The sequence below is a fragment of the Myotis myotis genome, unplaced genomic scaffold (assembly GCF_014108235.1).
Source record: "Myotis myotis isolate mMyoMyo1 unplaced genomic scaffold, mMyoMyo1.p scaffold_m19_p_8, whole genome shotgun sequence".
Lineage (NCBI taxonomy): Eukaryota > Metazoa > Chordata > Mammalia > Chiroptera > Vespertilionidae > Myotis > Myotis myotis.
In genome coordinates this window covers 12,011,291-12,034,316 of record NW_023416390.1, presented here as the reverse complement: position 1 = coordinate 12,034,316, position 23,026 = coordinate 12,011,291, and the positions used below count along the sequence as shown (strand labels likewise).

The window sequence follows — 23,026 nt, the reverse complement described above, 5'->3', positions numbered from 1 at the left end:
TTGTAAAGGTTAGTTCATATTCAAAAGGAACTTTGAAAATGCAAATTACTGTATTTTCAGTAAAGTGAGGAAAACAGGTAACAGGATACCTCAGTTTTGATTTTGATTTTTGATATTGTAAAGCTCAATAAAAATTATAGTGTTTTGTATCTATACCCCAATAAGCATCCTGTGCGTCACCTGGGGGTACATGCACACTTGTTTACTTTCAGGAGGAATGACTATTGCATAATTAACATCACTCTGATCTCATTCCTTATGAGATAATAACACCCCTTACAAGATCTAATTCCTGATGGCGGGGCCAGGTGGACCTCCCTCTGGGTCATGTAAGATGCATGGCACCATTCTAAAACAATCTCCCTTGGATCACCATTTTTGAAATGTTTTCTTCTAATCCACATATTTCTCCCCAATTGAAGGGAAGGGAATTAGAGAGTGAGCCAGGAGAGGGACTGTTTAAGGTCATCTGTCTCACATTCAATACAGTAAGAGAGCAATAAGTCAAAAAATTTCATAGATGAGTCAGAAAGCAAGATTAGGCAGGAGTAAGATTTAACCTATAAACCTGCTGGAAACGGGCCACAAATCTGGTGCTGAACTTTCTTGCAGCCAAATGAAAATGGAAATGCAATTGCCTATAAACTTCACAGTGATCACAGGTTAAATATTAATCTGTTGCTCTGGAAATAGCTCATGTATTCCTATAATTTGACCAGAATAATTCTTTTCCATAGGCCTTTCATGTCACAGGGACTTATAGTTGTATCTCGTTTTTTTTCTTACCTAAGAAGAGGGGGCTAACCTGGATCATATCCTTGGTTCCTTCTAGCTCTTCTGTGCTCTGACATTTTGCTGTATTATTATGATACCTGTTCCGTTTGTTTTACATTATCGAAACAGTGGACATCTTCTTCTGAATCTATTTTTTAGCTATGCAGAATTTGACAGAGCTAAGTGTAAGGTACCAAATGAGAAAGCCACTCCTTAAAGATTAATGTAGGTCTTTATAAAGACTCTTTGTATTCTATATCCAGGGTTTGGAGCCAGTAAAGAACTTGTCATGTCAAAATACTTCATCTACAATCATCATTATCTTTGGGCATAATCACCATTCATGATATAAATGAACCATTTTGCTCATTGTTGATATAGAAATTTGCTGAGAGAATGGCTTTAGGTGGAATAATTTCAGGTGGAATAGCTTCAGTAGTTGTGTGTGTTATTTTTAATTAATAGGTTTTCTTTGTAGAGCAGTTTTAGATATACAGAAAACTGAGTAGATAGTACAGAGAAAGTTCCCACCTACTCCCTCTATCCATCACTCAGTTTCCATTATTATTAACATACGAGTGGCCCAGTGCACGGATTCCTGCACATTGAAAATAAATTAATTAGAAGAAATATTTTAATATCACTGTTTACCCTTTCTCTCTAATAGAAGTGTCAGAGATGAAAGAAAATTAGTAAAATGTATATGAAAATAATATATATAAATTGATTAATAAATAACAACATGATATAACAACAACAAAGACATGATATAAAAACAACATTGAGAAAAACAATGACTGATAAATTGGTTAAACTTATTCTAATATCTCCCTGTATACCACACTAAGAACAAAAACACTTTCAGAGTGCATGACTAATTTCCCTTGTGATGAAGTATTTACAACTTTAACATCACACTCTCTTTGAACTCGAGAGAAAGCAACATATAACTGACCATGTCCGAAAACGGGTTTAGGTAGGAATATTGCTACTCTGTCTAGAGTTTGTCCTTGTGATTTATTAATAGTCATCACAAATGCTGGCATCATGGGAAACTGTCTTCAAATTAATTTAAATGGGAAGCCAGTGTCAGATGGGGACAAGTCAATTCTTGGAATCAGAGCAACCTCTCCTTTTGCAGATCATGTTAATACTTCAGCTTCAAGAACACAGGCGCACAATTAATGCCAGTGAGTCAACATTTCTTTTTAAATTGCCAGTGCCCGTCACATGGACCAGCCAGTGGGCTGGTTGGATGGTCAGACGGATGGGTGGACGGTTGGTCACTTAGCCTTTTATTATGTTATGTTATTAGATTATGTTAATGTAGTACATTTGTTACAATTGATGAGCCATTATTAATTATCATGAACTAAAGTCCATAGTTTACATCAGGGTTCATGTTTTGTGTTTACATTAGGATTCAACCTAAGGGTTTAGCCAAATGCAAAATGTCACATATCTACCATGACAGTATCATACAGAATAGTTTTACTCCCCTAGATTTAGGTGGGATAATTCCAATAGAATTTTTATCTCCTTGTAATACCTTATGTGAAGCTACCTCATTCATTTTCAAAGACAAAAATTATACATAACTAGTGCCCCCCAAATATGGCCAAATATTTTAATTTAGCATAGGGCCAGCATTTCTTTCCCAGTTTAGGATATAAACTTTTGTGGACTTCGTTTTCATAAATATTTATAAAACTTGAAAATTTGTCTGAGGTGCTCAATCCTATCATCATTTATTATTCCAAAAGAGCATGTGGTGGCTTCGCACAACACTCTGATGTTGCAACAAGATGTCAAATTATATATGCAAGACATAGCACTGAACAGTCTTTTCCTAGGGAGCATGGTACTCTTCTAAATATTTGATAAATTCAATGGAGTGATTTAGGTCTTCAAATTCTTAAAGAGTTGTGGATTTACACTTAGTAAGAAACAAAAGCATGCAATTCCCATGTTATTTAAGGATTTATCCCTTAAATTTGTTGCCCATGTAAGGAGATACCCAGATACCCAGACATGCCTTTTATTTCATACTAGAGGCCCGGTGCATGAGATTTGTGCACTGGGGGAGGGGAGCCCTCAACCCAGCCTGTACCCTCTCGGGGACCCCTCAGGGGATGTTCGACTGCCAGTTTAGACCCAACTCCCCTTTGGGGGTGAAATAAAATGAAAGAGAATTATATTTATTTACATGTAATTATTAAATAAATATTAATTGAGTACCTACTATGAGTTGTGTATTGGGGATTGGTCCTAAGCCAGCAGTCAGACATCCCTCTTGCAGTCTGGTGCTCTCACAGTCCAGGACTCCTCACTCCTTACTGCCCGCCTCCAGCAGAGGCATGAGAGACTCCTGTCACACTGCTGTGCTTGCCAGCCATAAGCCCAGCTTCTGGCTGAGCGGCGCTCCCTCTGTGGGAGCACACTGACCACCTGGAGGCAGCTCAATGCAGGAGCTACCCTCTGGTGGTCAGTGTACATCATAGTGACTGGTCATTCCACTATTTGGTCAATTTGCATATTAGGCTTTTATTATATAGGATTATCCTGATGTTTCCTGAGATCTCAGGCATGCCAGGCATCCATTACAATCAGTTAGACAAGTTATCATATTTAGTTAGTGAACATATATTCTCACTGAACACATCTTTGAGGGGAGAGAAAATGAGAGAGACTTATGTTTACTTGCATGTAATTATTCAACAAACATTAATTGAGTACCTACTATGAGCTGTGTATTGGGCTACCAGTAAATGTAAGAACAGAAGAGTCTAGTGATGACACAGACAATTAGCAATTATAAGACAAACTAAAGGTATATGAACATGGTATTTTAGAATTCAGGGATAGTTAAACCCTCTCATTTCTCAGTTGAAGCTAAGAAAGGTCAAAGGTCAAATGATTTTTTAAAAAATGAATAGTAGAGCCTCGAATAGAACTGACTCTGACTTAAGCATTCCAAAGCCCCTTTTTTTGTTCTTGCTTAAATAGCATTGCATTATTCTGATAAATCTGAGACACACTTAAAAAAATGTATCTTTATTGTTGAATGTATTACAGATGTTCCCTTAGTTGTTTTTTCCCCATTGACCCCATCCACCCCACACCCACCCCTCCCAGACTTTCACGACACCATTGTCTGTGTCCATGGGTTATGTGCTCTGAGACATCTTTAATAGTTTAATTTGTGCCAACTATATTCCTTAGAATGGTTAGGGGAGAAGGAAAATGCCTACAGAATTCTAGTGAAGTTTAATTTAATCTGCCTTGGGTGAAATTTAAACTAAAGTTGTTAGCTGAAAGACATACAGAAGGAGGAATGAAAACATAAGAGTACTGTTGCTGCTTTTTTCTAAGTTTGTTACAGATTAGAATTTCATCACTGGAGTTAAAAGCATTGGGGACATGTTGAATTACTTTTCTGATTGTATCTTTAAAATTTTTCAACAGCTGTGTTTATTTTACACATTAATCTTTGAGGCTGTCTCAAGAAAATATAAAAATAAAATGTTTTTCAAATAACAAGATCTTGTAACGAGTTCTGAGGGTCACCTTTGTTCAAATATGGCTCAGAAAAGACAGATGAACCATTGAGGAATTGAACTGTAGCTGGTAAAATTGACCAGATAATATATGTATCTCCTTCTTCCTATCTCTTGATCTGAGTGATTCCCACCAATGCAAATTCTGACCTACCTCTTTTGTTCAGTTTAAAAAGAAAAACTAAAAAAGATATATTAGTGCATGGTGCTGGATCAGTCTCTGTCCTGATTTTATCTCTGCCTTTTCCATTCTTTTAAATTAGATTTTTCATTTTTCTTAAGGTTTCATGTTTCTTCATTTGATCATGCAGCATCAATAATTTCTCTACATTTGCAGCTAGTCAGGCTGTAGAATATATCAACTATATTTTTAATGGTACACATGAAATTGTACTATAATATCCCAAAGGCAGAAGATTGATTCTATTAAATTACAAATAAATGTAGACCATTCAGGGATGCTGGAATTACAACCAATGGTACGTTGTCTGACATATGGAATGGAATGTTTTCTCGATAGCTAAAAATTGCTTTTATTGTCTGAATATCATAAAGGAGTTTTAAGTTGTGTTTAAAGTAAGGTAATCGAGTGAAACACCCACTTCAAAGAAAATATTATGTTATATTATATACTAACCATGTTCTAGGAAAATTTTCCTCTTTGCAGGTGTCCTGCTTCTGAGAATTTGCCTTGACCCATGGTCCATCTGAACCAGTGCAATAATGAGTTGCAAAGATCTCAAGTTAACATCTATTTGCCCTTTACGTTTACAGCAGTGCTTTCATATAATTACATCATTTGGATCCTGTTTATGACCACACAAGGAATATGACTCTCAGAACCTTACCTATTATGCATATGGTCCTTTGTCCCCAGGGGGCTGAATAGGAAGAAAACTAACACTATTAAATGCCTCCTATTAGACTCATTGCTAAGAGCTCCTCTTGAAAGTCTTCTTACATCTTTTTTGTTACCAGAAGATGGAAATGTTCTGAACCTGAAGCATTTCCCATTTTCATCAATAACCACCAGTCAAATTGGGAAGTCATGAGACAAGGAGCAGGAAGAAAATGAAATAAACCTCCAGATACAGTGGAAAAGGTGAAAGCAAAGTCACCCTAATCGTGGAGTATATTTATGTTTCCCAAGAGATGCGTGGGAATGTCCTTGCCTAAAGCCCTCCTTTCCCCTGGTCACACTCACAGAGCACAACAGCCCATGTGCACTCTTGCGCAGATAACCAATCCATAACGCTGGGAGCAAACATGGTCACTGTGAATGCCTTGCCCGTATGCTCACCCAGGGGCCACTGACTGTCCCCTCCTGGGAGATTTCCTGCATCTCCTGGCCTGCGGGGGTCTGCTGTTCCTCAGACACCGAGCCAGTGCCTGGGCCCCATTGAAAATGCTGGGCAGTTAATGCCCCCATGTGCGACCCTTATCCAAGGAGTGGTGGGCTGTCGGGGAGGTGTTTCCTTGGGTCATCAGAGAAGCAGATGCTAAGGGGGGATTAAGAAGGGAAATGCCTTGTGAAAGGACATCGGAGGGAGGGCCAGGAAAGCTGGGAGAACGGTGAGACCCCGATGCAAGTCTGACCTGAGGAAATCCCTGACCAGGAATTTGCTGGGTGCATCCTACATGGCGGGAGCACCGTCAGGAAGTCCTCACGCGGAAGTCTCCCAGAAAGGAGTCCACGTGGCTCAGGAACATGTCCGCCTCCGTATCCCCGCCACACCAGGTTATTAGAGGGAGCAGCCCGTGGGAGGAGTGGTCTCAGCATAAATGTGGCCAGGAATTTCTCTGCACCGGCCCTGGGCCCTCAGCCAATTAGCTCCTGAGTAGCTGGTCTACCAGGCGCATTCTCCTGGCTGCCACAGTGGATGAAAAGCAGCTCTTTGAAGGGACAGTTTTGAAGTGTGTCCCACCCAGTTGGTTCCTCAATGGACAGGTATGAGGTAGTGTAGCTTTGAGTTTCATTTCTGATGATTAGTGATATTAGCATCTTCTCATATACCTTTTGGCCGTTTATATGGTGGAGAAGTGTCTGTTTGGGTCTTTTGCCCATTCTTGAACTGGGTTATTTGGGTTTGTTTTCTTTTTTTGCTTTTGAGTTGTAGGAGTTCCCTATATATTTTAAACAATAACCAGTTATCAGATATATGGTTTGCCGATGTTTTCTCCCATTCCCTAAGACAGTGCTTTTCCATGACATTTAGTTACTGAGTTCTGTCTACCTTGAAGCAGGCCCTTAGCCGTGCTAACTTGGGGAGCCATGTTTATGCTCAAAAGGGGATGCTTAGTGATGTTGAGTGGGTTATTTCTAATTAGTGGGCCCCAAACGCACCACTAACGCTTGCTCCTCTCCTGAATTCTACCATCTCCCTGATTCCAATTCCTGAGCGTTACCTAACGAGGTTGGAATAGACCTTAACAAAATGTTTCTTTAAAATCTTTGCTTAGAACTGTTCTTTCTCATCCAATGACACGAGAATGTGGTTAATTAGGGCTAACACAATTAGGTCAAAGTATCTGCAGAAATACTGTACTTTATCTCTGAGAGCTTCACACGGCTTAAGTGTATTTTTCCTGCTAATTGAACACGGGCCAGGGTAGCCGGGACAGAAGCATTTGACTTTCACACCAGGCCTATCTCCTAAGCCCAGGAGATCACCTACATTCCCACTCTGGCAGAATAGAATGAATTTTCAAGTTAGTTCTGCCTCATTGAACCCTTTATTAGAAACAATCGTAAATCAGGTGGTGAGAGTAGGGCTCTAGGCCCTGACTTCTCAGGTGAAGTCCCCAGGTAGATTTGCCTTAAAGTTGCTATGGCAACAGGGATGACGTGCTGCACTGTATACCTACCTATTCGGTGAAGCCACAGTGAGGCCACCCAGGCACATCTCAGCTCCTGTTCTGTGGCATATACCTAGTCAGACGGAGCCAGCATTGTATTTTGTGCATCTCATTCTTGCACACTGACCTCCTGCCCGCTTCCCACAGCTGCTACTCTTACCACAAATGAGTGTCATTGAGGTAGGAACTCCCCATCCCCTTTCTTAGATTTGTGGGCCTCCAAGTATTATAATCCGGATGACACTCTCACAGTCCTCTAGGTAAACTCTCAATCCTAACTCCTCTCTATGTGTTTATTCAATTTCAACCCCACATTACAATGGGGAGCATGTTATGGTATTACCGAGGTCTTAATATTCAAGATAAATGCCAATTCCTATTACTATTATTTTCATACACATTAATATATTTCAACATTAAAATTAGGTAGAATGTTATCTTAAGGTAAAAGAAAATTATTCCTAAGAAAAGACATTCTGTACCTTTATACTATCATTTATATATATTCACACACCAGTACTGGTCTGAGAATTGGTATGTAGGGACTAATATGAAATAGCATCAATAATGAACACTTACTGTGTGTTTGCTATGTGCCAGGCACTATTCCATTGCTTTACAAGCATTATCTCATTTAATCCCCGCAATAACACTTGAGGTAAGTACTGTTACTGTTCCCATTTTACAGGTGAGTAAACTGAGGCAGTGAAAATAAGTAGCTTGTTCTAGATGATGCAGTCAGGATTCAAACTCTGCGCTTGAACTCCAGGGCCTGCATCTTTAACACCTCTGTTTTACTGCTGTGGTTCCCAGAGCATAGTCAGGAGCCAGCTGCATCAGCAAAACTTGGGAACTCATTGAAAATGCAAAATTTTGGGTCCTACTCTAGACCTACTGAATCAGAAATAGGAGGTGGGGGCCCAGTTACCTGTGTTTTAGCAATGTGGGGTTCTGAGGCATGTTGAAATTTGAGAACTTTCACAGTATGCCATTCTAAGATATACACAACATAAATATGCTATTATTTATTTTCTATCTCTTTGAAAAAATATTGTATATCCCTTAAGAATAGGATGACATCAAGCTCTTTAACATTTATCTTCTATAGTATAGGTCGCATTGTGGACCTCCATAAATACTTATTAAATTGAAAAGGAAATGCTACTGTCTGCCTTGGATGACTTAATTTAATGGTCTGTAAAGATGAGATGCCAGATTAGAAAACTTTTTGAGATTCTTTGTAGCTCTGGCAATCCCTAACATTGTCACTGTCTTTTGTTGTGTGTATTTGTGATAATCAGGAATTACACGAATATAAAACTAATACAGCATTTTGCTTGCATGTGCGATAATCGTTAAAAACACAGCATGCATCGTAGCAACATATGGCATTTAAAAATAAGCTTTTCATTTATGCCAGGAGACGCAGAGCTCATTTTGTTTTGCCAGAGAGTGTGTGAGATTGGTAAGTAAAGGTTTGAAGAAAGTGTCTTTCTTTAGAAGACATTTGAAAGATTTCTTTCTCTTATGCACAGCATTGGCGCTGCACCTCTGTCACAGGTGCAGTTCAACAAGACAATTCTCTCAGCTACTCGTACAGGAAAGTCCTCTAGAAATAACAGTACCACCATTATTAGTGATCATGTGGAACAGAAAACCTGCAGTCCCACAACTGAAGTACCTGGCATGTGATCGGCTCTAGATATTACCTGTGATGGAGCACTAACAATATGCTTTGAAAAATATTGAAATTATAATTATAAAAAAGAATTTGAAGTGGCACGGATATTCTGCAGTTGTTACCAAGGGTTTAATTGAAGACTTCCTTCATTTCACTATCTCAAGGACGACATTATATGTTCATTACTGAAAAGAGACAGAGGAACAAATTTGATGCTCATTTTTAATTTCTTTGCCAATAACAAAATCAGGCTGAGATCTTATGCAGAATTTGTTAGATTACTAAGATTTTTATAATGTCTATTTACAGAGCTCCAAAGGGTACTTTACTATTAATACTGCACTCCCAGATGTCTTTATTATTATTTGCTAAATGTAATTGGCAATATACACTCAAAATGTTCTCTCCATTTACAATTTCTCATGCACTTTTTTTTTTTTTTTGCAGAGGTTATATCTACATGAAGAAATGTGCTAAGAAGACTATAAATTTCTAAAACTTTTCTATCACCTCAAGCAGAAACTCTGTAACCAGTAAGCACTAACTCTCCATCTCCCCCACCCCTAGCCCCCGGTAACATTTATTCTACTTCCTGCCTCTATACATTTGCCTATTCTAGGTATCTCATATATGTGGGATCATGCAATATTTTCCTTTTGTGTCTGGCTTATTTTACTTAGCATAATGCTTCCAAGGATCATCCAGCTTGTAGCATGTACTGGAATTTCTTTCCTTTTTATGGCTGAATAGTATTTCATTGTACGTATATACCACATTTAGTTTATATCTTTATTTGCTGATAGACATGTGAATTGTTTTCTACATTTGACTATTGTGAATCTACTGCTATACACATTCAATCCTAGTTATATATTAGAACAACATATGGAACATACTGCTGCTTGGGCCTCACTTCAAATCAACCAAATTAGACATTCTGGGGATGGGATGCAGTCATGGTTGTGTGTCTTTGAACCTCCCAAGTGATTCTATTGCGTGGCCAGGGCTTCCAACCACTGATTTACAGGCACATCTCAATTTATTGTGCTTCGCTGATACTGCATTTTTTTACAAATTGAAGGCAAGGCCCTCCTCCACCAGCAAAAAGATTCTGACTCACTTTATTGTGATACTTGCTTTACTGAAGTGGTCTAAAAACAAACCTGCAATATCTCTGAGGTATGCCTGTACAGAGGACAAATGCAGTCCAAGTGTGGGTGCAATTTCTTTAAGGGTTGTTTCTTAAGACAGTGTGTAGGATTTAGTGTGTAGAAGCGTTACATGGAGGGCTTGTTGCAAAGACCTACTTCCCGTCCTCAGACTGGGAGAGTCTGGTTCATTAGGTCTTGGATAAGACTTAGGAATCCCGTTTGTAAACAAGATACCCTTCGGGGGATTCTAAAGTTGGTGGCCTAGAACCCCACTTTGAGGAACGCTGACTTCAAGACTGTTTAGCCTGGCATAGAGAACTGCACATCCTTGTTACATTCTGATTACCATGCCATCTTTGCATCTTTAATTGCAAGAAGCCATTTGTCATAGGACAAACTCGGGGAGAGCATAGAGATGGCTCAGAAAATGCTCTTCACTTTTACACAGAAATAATTCAGGACCAATCAGAACATCAGCTATACCATCTATAATAATAAAAGCATAATATGCTAATTAGGCCGGACATCCTTCCTTCTGGACAAAGCTGCAGCAGAGGTGGCCGCTGCAGCAGCAGGAGCCAAGGCCCTTGCATGAATTTCGTGCATCAAGCCTCTAGTGCCTAATAAAAGGGTCATGTACCCAACAGAGCAGAGCTGAGTTACGGATTCTGGTACTCCCTTCCCACTGGCTCATTTGTGAGTTCTGTCTCCTACTCTAGTAATCAGTTCTGATAGCTGAAAGATTTTATAGTTAGACTGCATCGACCAGTGACTTTTTATAAAAGAGGTGTTAAAATGCTTACAAAATCAATAAAAATTTTAAAATGCTTAAGCATCAGTGTCTTATGTTTTTTCTGACTCCCATTTTGTGCTTATGCTACAAATGCATATAAGATAGTGACTTTCATTAAGTTGTGCCTGGATTCATTTAGCTGATGTTTACTTTGTAAGATAATATTTTAGATCATGAAATTTTAATTCTGAAATACATATAATACACACACACATTCAACTTTTTTAGAACTAAAGCATATTTATGTGCTTTGTTGTCTCCAGTCACACTTCCAGGGGTGTTGATCAATTTCTTCACACCTACATGCCAACATAATGGAGTGACAATGCATTTTTCACATCCTCAGTTTCGCTACAATAAAAAGCTTTCAGACTATTCCAACTTTCTACTCCGGTTACTGCTGGAAAGGTTATTGGTATCTGATATGTCAGACATGAGAAAAGTTCTGTCTTCCCACGCATGGATAGAAATGCACTTCACTTACGTGTAAAATTATGAAGGATGTAATTTTGCACTCAACTTCGATTATAATAATTCTTTCACTTAATATGCCCTGTTTCTTCTTTGCTTGGCCCCTTAAGTCTGACAGCCTTCTCTTCCCATAAGAGAACAAATAGAATTTTGCCAAAATATGGCTTGGAGGGGAACAAGGAGTTACTCCTTTCTTATTTGTGTTATTCTCTAAATTTAACTTATATATTTTGACAGCTTTCCAAAAAGTGTTCTAAGACTTTGCAGTGTCCCAAGAGTGACAAATTCATGGCAAATTTTGACTGTTTTGTCAAAGCTGGTCAAACAGCACAAAGTTTCCTTTCTGAAGACCTCCTGGAGCTGACACAGAAAGGTAGTAACCTGACAGCTTGGATGGTAAGTGTCTGTGATCAGGCCTTTTACTTTGGATCCTGAGGTCAAGATACCATATATTCTGGGTCTGGGGCTCTAATCTTGGTCTAAGAATCCAGAAGAGCTCTTCTATGTTCCTGGCTGGGCCCAAGAGAGCTTGAAACTTGAGGTGGATAGGTAGGTTATATTTTAGTATTAAAACCTACAGAGGACCTGGCCCTCTGAAAGCATCTTCTGGGTGAATCTTATCGAGATGCTGATGGAACCCAAAGCCTCTCCTGAGAGGAATGAGGAATGAACTGAATGTTTAGCGAGAGAGAAGAAAGGTTCAGTAGGGGACCTATTGTTTATCTTCAAGGACTAGGAAGAATTCCAGGTCTTATTGTGGATGTGATGAGAACAGCACCCTGGCTCTCTGGGTCATGACGGTATCCTCAGCCCCTAGAGCTGATGTTAATTGATTTTAATGACTCGTAAATGGGCCTGTTCTCTGGGACTGAGGAGCAGGATTGCCATTCAGCTCTTTCCCTGGAGCTCAGCCAGCAGCTCTCCCTCAGCTCCAGCATCATGATCTTGACATTTGGTTGCAAACAACCCCATTCTGTAAAAGTCTTATAGTTTGAAGCAAGAGGCAAGGTTTTTACTTCACTTTCCTAATGGGATCTTGTCAAAACAATACATGCTGAAAAAGTATTACATTTTAAACTAATAAGACCATGGAAAACATATCTGCCCAGTGGGGATCCCTAGCAAAAGTTTCAGTATAAGCTGGCCTCACAATTCCAACAGGTCTCCAGCAGATTCAGTGACCTTTTGTAGGACTCCTTGCAACCCACAGGGTGCTTGGTGGATGTTTACACCGCCAGGCTTGTCAAATTATTGCCACTCCGTGGATGTAACGAATGATACAACAATAACAAAAAAATTGTTTAAATACTATTAGTAGAAAAATAGCACTATACATTTCTGTGGAGGCCACATCTTTGCTGGAAGAAGCGACTCCTCGAGTCCCAGCTGATGCTAATGGGAAAGCACTTTGGCTGCACATCATCCTGCATGTTTATTCTCGGATTCAAAGTTATTGTGCGGCCTGAGACTTTCATAGTCTGTAAGTGTTGGCCTGAGGGGTGCATGTGCTCACCAATTAACTAACCTTATGTCTCTGTTAGAACTTTAGAACTTTCTTGTGCAAACTCAACAGGTTTTATTACAAGTAGTTTCCTGGAAGATATGATTGTGACTTACTGTAGTCTTTTTGTCACTCAGGCAGAAGCCTGCAAAGGGAGAAAACCTTAATGGGTTCACCTCTATTTAATTGGCTTTCAGGGTTGCAGGTCCAAAAAGTAGATCTTGTCATTTCCTCAGAGAGAGTAATACTAATCAAAATTTTAGCCAAATGATATATGCATCAGAGATTAATTTCCATGAAAGCTCAAATCACCTCATCAGACAGAGTGGCAATTGCCTTAGATCAGCTCATCCTGGCCCACCAAGTAGATCTATGTGGGAAGGCACTTGATAATCTATGTCATCAAAGCACAATGATAATGTATGATTAATGGCATCAAACAATAATAGCTTAACATCAACGAATACTTTCTATGACACATTCGAAAGGCTTTACTCATGACCAACTTCTCTAGTCCTTAGGTTAGGAAGCATTCTAAATGCTTTCATATATTCATTTATTTCACTATCCATGAGGTAACTATTAGTATCATCACCTCCACTTCCAGATGAGAAAACAAGCCCAGAAGGGTATTATTAACTTGCCTGAAATCCCTGGGAAGTGGTGGAACTGGGATTTGGAAACAGGTTTACGCCCCTTTTTTATCCCAATATACTCTTCTGCTCTGTGGGGATGCATCGAATACACCTGCACCATCTGCTGAATGGGCCCCTCCTCCCAGATGATAACATGAAATCTGAAATGTAACCCCTAACACTCATTTTCTTGATTTTCAATGTCGACACATGCTTTCTTAGATGATGTTAACCTAATTGATTAGCCATTGTCAAGGCCTAATCTTTTTGCTCTTAGCCCGGGCCATACCTTTCAAGGTGACTTTTGTCTGTGTTTGACCTCATCCATCATGTGCTGACTTTATTTGTATGCCTTTCAGAGGGCAGGGGATGCCCCTCCAAGAGTGTGCCTACTTGGTATTGCCTACAGATATATTCAAATGTTTTAGGACAATCTACACTCAATGGCACACATCAATTAAATTTCAAAAGGGAAGACACAGAAGGGGGAAAACGTGATGAACAAAGTCATTATTGACCTCAAAATATGTTGTCCTGGAATCTTTGCTAATATGATTGGTAAATGTCCCTTTCTTTTCATTTAACTTTTTCAGAGCACCATGCCCAGCATCACACAAGTAGTGAGAAGCAGTTATGGAAATTTGAGAACTACGTAAGAGGTGGAAAAAGAAATGGAGGTACAAACCATGTATAAGTCAAAGAGACAGCTTGTACTTATTTCTTCACTGCTCAGAGAAAAATATTATCCAAGATCAATGGAGTAGGCACTTGCAATGACAGAATTCTGTCAATATCAACTGGTGGAGTGTATTCTATTTGCTTGTCAATGCACTTTTTGATAACCAGAGGCTTTGGCTGTGCATATACAATGGCAAATAAAAAGCTCATTTCAAACAGACAGGGGCTTCCAAACACCTCAATATTTTTCATAATGTGTGAAAAATAAGGTTTTTTGTTAGTGTCTTTCTCACATTTTATCAGAAAGTTTTAGCATTGTGACAACAATTCCTGAATGTATATCGTGTGCCATAAATGGCTTGCATACATTAAATATTCCACTGAAGTCTGCATTGCAGGCTGGATTTTGCTTATTCCTGGCATTATGGTACTAATGAGAGTAGCTATAGCTAGATGTTTTAAGCACTTTACATATAATACCCCATTTAATTTTCATAGCTCAGATGAGTACTGTTAGTATCATCACTCTACAAATGAGAACATTGAGGCACAGAGTGAATGAATAACTGGCTGAAGTGTACTACCTAATAAACTGCAGAGAGTGAATTCAAATCCAGGAATTTGGCTCCAGAGTCATGCTCCCAACTCCTCTACTGTCTCTATTACAAAAATATGTACAATTTCATATAAACACGTAAGTTAATAAATGTTTTTTAAATTTTTATTGAGTTTATTGGGGTAACCAATTGGTTAATAAAATTATGTAGATGTCAGGTGTACAATTCTATAATACATGATGTGTATATTGTATTGTGTGTTCACCATCCAAAATCAAGTTTCCTTCTATCACCACTTATCCTTCAAGTGCCCATTGGTAGATGAGTGGATAAAAAATCTGTGGCACATTTACACAATGGAATACTAGTTGCCCATAAAAAAAGGAACTCTTAACTTTTGCAATGGCCTGGATGGACCTGGAGAGTATTATGCTAAGTGAAATAAGCTAGTGAGAGAAAGACAAACACCATATAATTTTATATGTGGAATCTACTGAGCAAAATAAACTAACAAACAAAATAGAGACAGACTCACAGATACAGAGAACAGACTGACAGCTGTCAGAGGGGAGGGGTGTTGTGGGGGCTGGATGAGAGGGTGAAGGGATTAAGCAAAAATCAACAACTCATAGTTAATAAATGTTTAAAAGACAAACAGGGTATATGAAGAAATAAATCCTATAATAACTACATGAAAAATTGCAGCCTTTTTTGAAATTAGAGAAAAACAAATGAAAAGTCATCCAATAAATTTCTCAGGGTAGCAAAATGACTAAATGTGAGTAAGCGCCATTTTAGAAGGGGTATGAGACAGCACAACCACTTCCGATGGCTGTTGGCACAGCATACTGACTGATGTGTTTGTTCCATAAGATAATTTGAAAGCAGCTTATAGGAGCTTATGAACCATAGTTTGTTTGCTTTTCATTTAGGAATTCCAGTTTTGGAAAAATGCCTTTAAAATGACTGTAAAAATAAACAAATAAGAGATATCTTACACAGATGTTTGCATCATTGGTGTATATAATAGTAAAAATTTGATAATAATTCAGATGCACTATAAAAGGGAAACAGCTAAACAAGCTGTGTTGTGTTAAAAACACAGAACATCAAATCGATATTAAAAATAAGAAATGTATAAGCTTTATAATATGTGAGTGAAAAAATGAATCTGAAAATAAGATAGACCCAAAGATCTGATTCACTGACTGAACTATGGGAAAACAAAACAAAAATGCCTATAATTGTAATTTGTTTAACGTCTAGAAAAAGTATGGATATAGAAGTTGCATTTTTATTAGTATGAGTTTGCTTCTTTATTGATCTTATGGTTCTTAAATTCTCATTGGCTTGCTCTCTTGTGTATGTAAAAACAAATAAAGAAAATAAGGAAACACACTTCATACATGGGTCAATTTTATATCTAAATATAATTACTCTACATCTCAGATGTGATCCCATACGGAGCTTCCTGGGAACCTCATCTGATAGAAAACAGTAAGAGAAGGCATAAGAGGGAGAAAAAACGAGAAGTAAATGCGTGTAAGGTCAGGAAACATAGTCTGAGCATTCATCACTCTTGGCTGAAACATACATGTGAGAACAACCCCACCCATAACTAGTCACAAATGGTCTGTCAAAATAAAAAAGTAAAATAGCAGCATATGCTGGGAATTTTGCTGTTTTTATGATAAGCAGAGAGACATTTTCTCTCAAGTCTCCCCTTCCTTCACACTGCTGAGAATCCAGCCCTCTGTGTGCTGTGATTGCAGACTTTTTCTGGGTAAGTTTTCGACTTTTTCTCACCCTGCGGAGTGATCTTCAGCATCCAAGCTGAATGTGTCTGTTTGATATTTCAAAAATAACTTGGTTCCCCGGAGCCGCTATTTCCATTCAGCTCCCCTCCCCCCACCACTACCACAATTACTGCATGTTCTACATGGAGTCAGATTTGCTTCCATTGGTGTCATGATGAACATTAAAAATAGAGTTTCAGAGGAGAACACAGATACTCCTCCATGCTGTACATTTCTCCAAGAAGCACAACACTGCATAATTTCTCAAATGCGACCCTGTTTTCATCTTGCCAGCAATTTGGCAGTTCTCAGTTTTCAAAGGTTGCTGCTCTGAATTTGTTTTCTTGGTAATCTCGCAGCCCATTTGTTCTGCCTAATGCTGAAAATCTATGTAAGATCTTGACCTCCATATGCCATACACCAGTAGATTTACCCTTTCCTTTAAAATTTTTGTCCTACACTAAAAAGGGAAAGAAAAAAAGCATTTCAGGACTTGTTAAAATGGCATGTGGATTAAATGTTTAAGGGTAAAGCCAAGAGGTCTCGAGCCTTAGGTAGGGCTTATAACTATCTGGCTTTTGAGAGTAAGAATAACTCTCCAATTTTCTAGGACACACACAAAAGAATTTTTATACTGGAAAGAAAACATTCAGTTAATTTACCAGGCCTATTAGGTTGCTCAGAAGGTAATTCCACCTTTATTTTAATGAAGACATAAAAGGGAATAATTATAGGGTCATACACCAAAACAAACAGAAAAAAAGGGAGGGGGGGAGCCAGCCCTATATACAAAATAGTGTGGAGATAAATATTTAAATGAAAAATGAACTTTGTCTATTGTCTGGTCATTTTCTATGCATTTATTGAATACTGAGTCTCCCTAAGCTGCCTACTGTGATGTCAGATTCTATGGAGCCAAGGCAAGTTTCTTAACCTCAAGAGATATCATTTTATTGAGGGAGATTAACATGCCTGAAATAATCAGAAAACAATAAATGCTAAACCATGTGACTACACGATTTTGGAAAGGAGAGGAAGCAGAGTGTGAGATGAGCATTGAGGGATAAGAAGAAATGGGCAAAGAAGGCGGAGAGGAAGGGGGCTGGCATGGGCAGTGACAGTGCACCAGGCAGAGAAACAGCTGGTGGAGACCCAAGGGAAGAATGAGTAAGACGAATGTGGGGTAGGGGATACGGTTAGATAAGGAGGGCTGAGGATGGACCACAGAGCTCTGGCCTCAATGTGATAGGCAGTGGGGCTCTCCTGAGGAAATGGTATTCTAGGAAAAATTGTCTGGTACTGGCTGGGGGATGGGTGAGTGCAGGGAAGGAGGCTAGAAAGCTGCCACCTCACTTATGCTGCTGTGAGTTCAAAATATGACCATTTCTTGATGAAAGAGAACAAAGGGGAAATTTGAGGGAAAAGTAAAAAAAAAAGATAAGGGATAACTTAAGGGAAGCTTTTTATGGTGGCTGCATCATCAGGAATAGGGTTGGGGAGTGGGTGATAAATGGATTTTATAGTTGACTAGAGGCCCGGTGCACAAAATCTGTGCACTCTTGGGGGTTCCCTCAGCCCAGCTTGTGCCCTCTCGCAGTCCAGGAGCCCTCGAGGGATGCCCAACAGATGGGTTAGGCCTACTTCCTGCAGGGAGCGGGTCTAAACCAGTAGTAGGAAATCCTTAGAGGTGCTGCAGAGGCGGAAGAGCCTCCCGCCACCACTACTGGGCTCACCAGCTATGAGCCTGGCTTCTGACTGAGCAGCACTCCCCCTGTGGGAGAACAATGACCACCAAGGGGCAGCTCCTGTATTGAGCATCTGCCCCCTGGTGGTCAGTGTGTATCATAGCGACCAGTCATTTCGCTGTTGGCTCTATTTGCATATTAGCCTTTTATTATATAGGATGTTATACTCTAAGTCAGGGGTGGGCAAACTTTTTGACTCGAGGGCCACAATGGGTTCTTAAACTGGACCAGAGGGCCGGAACAAAAGCATGGATGAAGTGTTTGTGTGAACTAATATATATTCAAAGTAAACATCATTACATAAAAGGGTACGGTCTTTTTTTTTTTTTTTTTAGTTTTATTCATTTCAAATGGGCCGGATCCGGCCCGCGGGCCATAGTTTGCCCACAGCTGCTAAACACTTGAAGACAACTGTGTGTGTGTGTGTGTGTGTGTGTGTGTGTGTGTGTATGATTCTTTTTTGCAAAGGCCATATGTTATTTTCATAAAAAATTTAAAAATGTAATCCTAATATTTATGGAGGACTTTAAAAATAATGACATCACTGATAAATGGGGTAAATGTGGAAGGATGCTGGCCTCTTTTCTGGTAGGTGCATATGTACACACACACACACACATACACACACACACACACACGTCTAAGTCTGATTTGCACAGAGTACATGTCCTTAATCAACTAGTTTCTGTCTCCCAGAGCCTTATGCTCTGTGGGCCTGGAGCTGTTTTGTCTCTTACCCCTCTGACCCCCTTTCATGATGTCCCTTCCACTCTATCTCAGATTCCTCTATGCCAGACAGATCTGGCCTTTGCTGCTGCCTCAGTTGTCATTGTCCATTTTCTACTTGGAGAAAGTCTACTGAGTCTTCCTTGAGTCTAAATCCTGCTGTCCTTTGCACCCTCCCAGAGCCGTGTGCACTGCTCTGCCATCCACCTTCCACTTTTGTCCAACTTGGGGGCCCTGACTTGCAGTCAGAAGTGCCCCAGTGCTGGGGGGTTGGCCTGATGCCAGGACTTTGTTGACTGCAGCGCTGCGTGTAGATTAATGAGCACAGAGCACACACTCAGTAATGGGCAATCAGACTTTCCAACTGATTGCGTGATTTATAGAAGAGACGGCCCTGCCCCTATAATATACAGCAGTGGCATCATATGTATGAACTAAGAATCTGCGAAATAAATCAAGCCCCAGCACCCTTAGAGGCTACATGTGCGCCAGCTGGTCAGCGGGAGCTGTGTGGTACAAACAGTGAATAGGCAAGGATTTATTTATTTGAACTCTAACATGTATGCGTGACTTTGCATTAAGAAAACTCTAGGGGGAACACATTTTAGAGTAAACAAAAGGTGAAGAAAAATGTGTTAGAAGTGGTGGTTTGGCCAGTAATAATCATGGAAGAGCAATAGTTTTTAAAAAATAAAAGGAAAGCTCTGAGGCATGACCACAATAGAGGCCTACCTGAGGCAGTCTCCAGTATGTCACTTCTTCCACTTTTGCTTGTGACACTGTCAGCTATACAACCCACCCCACCCAAACGGATTTTACCAGGAGGGTTCTGAGCGCTTTCAGAGAAATAATGTGTCTATGACATAACAGAATTTTAATGCTTTCTTTCAGCAAAGGATGCAAAATTTTTTAAATCAAAAAAAGTCAAGAACTTTAAAAACTAACATTTCTTTATGAAATTGTAGTACAAGTAAAATTTAGGCTTTTCCAAAAATGAAGCCTTTAAGTAAAACTAAATCCATAGATTTTGAACAACTACCAAATGTATTTTTGTCCTAAACCAAAATACTTTGGTACCTTAAAAAAGAAAAAAAATTAAATAGGATGTAAATTTATACCATTTATAAGATTTTTGGCAAAATCAGAACACTTGACAAAATTCTTTTAGTAAGTTCACAGTTTAGGGGGAAAAAAGTATCTTCAAAGAATTATTGAGATTCCAGGAACTTCCAGGCACTATGCCAGGGGCTAGACATTAAAGAAGAACAATCAGTCCTGCCTTCCTTGAGTTTATGTCCTGGAGGGAGAGACAGGAATAAAAAGTAAACAAATCCATGAGATAATGATAAAGTATGACATTTCACATGAAGGCAATAAACAGGGTTTACAAGAGAGCTTGGGGATGGGGAGAGACAGTGGGCAGGGAGGACCTCTATGCGGAAGTGGCATTGGGGCTGTGATTTAAAGGATGCAAATAAGCCATTAATGTCCAGAACATTTGAGTTAGAGGGAACAGTGAATGGAGGTAATGAAAGGAGGCCATTCTGGTGGGGCTGGAATTAGAGGAACAGGGGCAGTTATGGAGACCCTGGCCTGCTCTTGTGGGATCTTTTGGCCATCGCAAGGAATTGACATTTTTTTCTAAGGGGAAAAAAGTCATTGAAAAGATTTGAGCAGGAAAGTGATCTGATCTGACCTACATGATCCTATTTACATTTTTGAGAGATTACTTTAGCTCCTTGAGGCAAACGGCTCAGAGGTGGCAAGAGCTGGAACAGAGAAGTTCCTGGAGTCACTGAGGCAGTTCAAGGGAGAGAGGATGGAAGCTTGAGGTGGTGGGTGACACAAGATGGAGAGAAGTAGACATGCTTGGGTACATGTGTAGGTGAGACTAACAGGACTTGCATATGGGCTGAAAAGATGAATCAAGGATGACGCCTAGGCATTTTGGACTTAGTAATGGTGGAAAATGGTGCTATGTACAAGGCTTGGAGGGAGAAACAGGGTTGGGGAGGAGGAAGGAGAGATAACCGAGGCTGACAGAAGAGAATGTGGGGACAAGGAGGCCTCAACACAGATAGATTAAGCTGTTGCATGAGGCCTGGGATGAAACAATGGCATTGGTGGAGTTGGAGAGAAAGACAGTGAGTTGAATGCTAAAGTCCTTAATGAAAGTCAGGGGAAAGGGGTGGTGATTGTTGAACAGCTGAAGCAGGGTAGTAGATGTCATTGGTTTCATCTGAGTGGGGTTTTTAAAGGAGGAAGAGAAATGGTGGAGTGGGGAGAGAGGAGAGGCCAATGGAGTGGCATGTGAACCTCCCTGAGAAGACTACCATGGCTGCACTGTCCTCAGGGGACAAGGCAGTCCCAGGAGCACTGAGAGAGGAGTTTGAGAATACTGAAGCGCTTCCTGAGCAGGCAGGCGTTCCAGAGGGCACCGTGATGTGTAACTGATATACGTATATCTCTTATCTCCTTTGACCTCATTTCTTTCTCGCCCAGCCAAACATCCACACCTTTGCACCTGGAGCTAAGGCTCTTATCTTTTGACCTGGATCCTCTGGCTCACTACAAATTCAGAGAGGTGCCAGGTGGAGGCCAGCCATAGCTCCCTCTGGTTTCTGTGTGTTGGAGGACATTACCTAGCAACTCAGAGTTTTCTGGGTGATGACAGAGTGTAGCCCAAGGGGAAAGAGATTCCATTCTAGACACGTAATACAAGGATTATACTGGCAAATTCTAGCCCAAAATTGAACATATCATTGTTCTCACATGCAAACAGGTACAGAAAGCATCCTCTATGCACCTAGGCCTTTGCACAACAGAAACCTATGCCTCTGCCCTTGCTCAGAGATGATTTGTGCTCCTCGTGAACTTAGGTTGAGTTGCCATCGGTGGTGTAGACTGCAGGTGGGATGGAAGTGGAATTAGAAATAATAAAGGGGAAGAAGAAATTACATCAAACAATTGTTCTCCAATTCCTAAGCAGAAAGAGAAAACAAGAAAGAACCCCATCGCTCATTGCCTGTGATGGTGAACCCATAGGCTGCAAGGCTTCAAGGGCCTGGGAGGTTCTTATGGGATGCCCGGGTCTTTTGTATGCATATCCTAAGAGCCAGAGGCACTGAAGAAGGTTATCTGAGGATCCTCACACAACAGGGTTTCTTCCTTTGGAAAACTGTAGTTTAGATTGAGGCCTCAATATCTCACAAACCAGTCAGTCCTGACAGCTTACACTTTCTGCCCGGGACAAAGAGAAATAGGCAGCCATTCAAAAACTTACCACCTCTCCCTCTTCTTCCTGTACCCCAAAACTCTACAATGCTAATAAATCCCACAGAAACCTTAATACCAAACCATCACTTGCTTCATCACTCACTTCATTGGCCCATATATATCTTCAACCTTGCTCACTCCCCAAGAATTTCTAGCTATGGTACAATTACCTCTAGGATATAAGATTATGAGTTCAATCTTTTTCTAGACCATCTGGCTTTCTTCTTGCTCAAGTTACAGAATTATCTTTAACTATGGCCAACTCGAAAACACTTTAAGCCCAAGTAGATTAAGGTCAGAGGGTCTAATTCATAGTTGGTGTCCAGTAAGGGCTGTTTTCTTTCTTCTATTACCATATCATTATCAGTCTTGGGACATTCTTATGAGCACATAGTCTTGGCATTCTCTATTCTTCTTGACCCCCTAATATTGCTAACAGGATATGCAGAAGTGATAGAAGTTTTCTTCCCTTCATCTTTCAGCAATTAAACAGCTGAAGTTGGATGGATCAGAAAATTAGATTTACTATAAAGATTAACTATAAAATATAAAAGCAAATCAGGGGTGAGGTGCTAACTCATATCCACAAGTTAGAACTGAAAACATGTAAGCAATTATTGGGGGAGGCTTTGGTTGGGGTAAAGTGGTAGGGTAGATTTGCCACCAAATGGTATGTCACTAGCTCTTGATGGTTTAGGAAGAAGACAGCTCTCTACCAGTCAGAACACACTGGGGATGAGGTGAGAAGAGACAGTGCAGATCTGGACTTTTGCCACAGGCTCAAAAAAAAAAAAAATGTGGGAACACCCTTGGCCTAAGGATACCCAGG

At 39.9% G+C, this 23,026-nt stretch overlaps 1 long non-coding RNA gene across 1 annotated transcript in view; it reads left to right on the top strand.

Annotated features, from left to right (window-relative positions):
* LOC118661279 overlaps nucleotides 1-14,460 on the top strand; it is a 44,543-nt gene extending 30,083 nt beyond the window's left edge. The window contains exons 2-5 of the long non-coding RNA XR_004969252.1: nucleotides 5,310-5,433; nucleotides 9,316-9,401; nucleotides 11,521-11,679; nucleotides 14,013-14,460. This is a non-coding gene — a long non-coding RNA (uncharacterized LOC118661279). The remainder of the gene's footprint in view (nucleotides 1-5,309; nucleotides 5,434-9,315; nucleotides 9,402-11,520; nucleotides 11,680-14,012) is intronic.
* The last annotated feature ends 8,566 nt before the right edge of the window (nucleotides 14,461-23,026 follow it).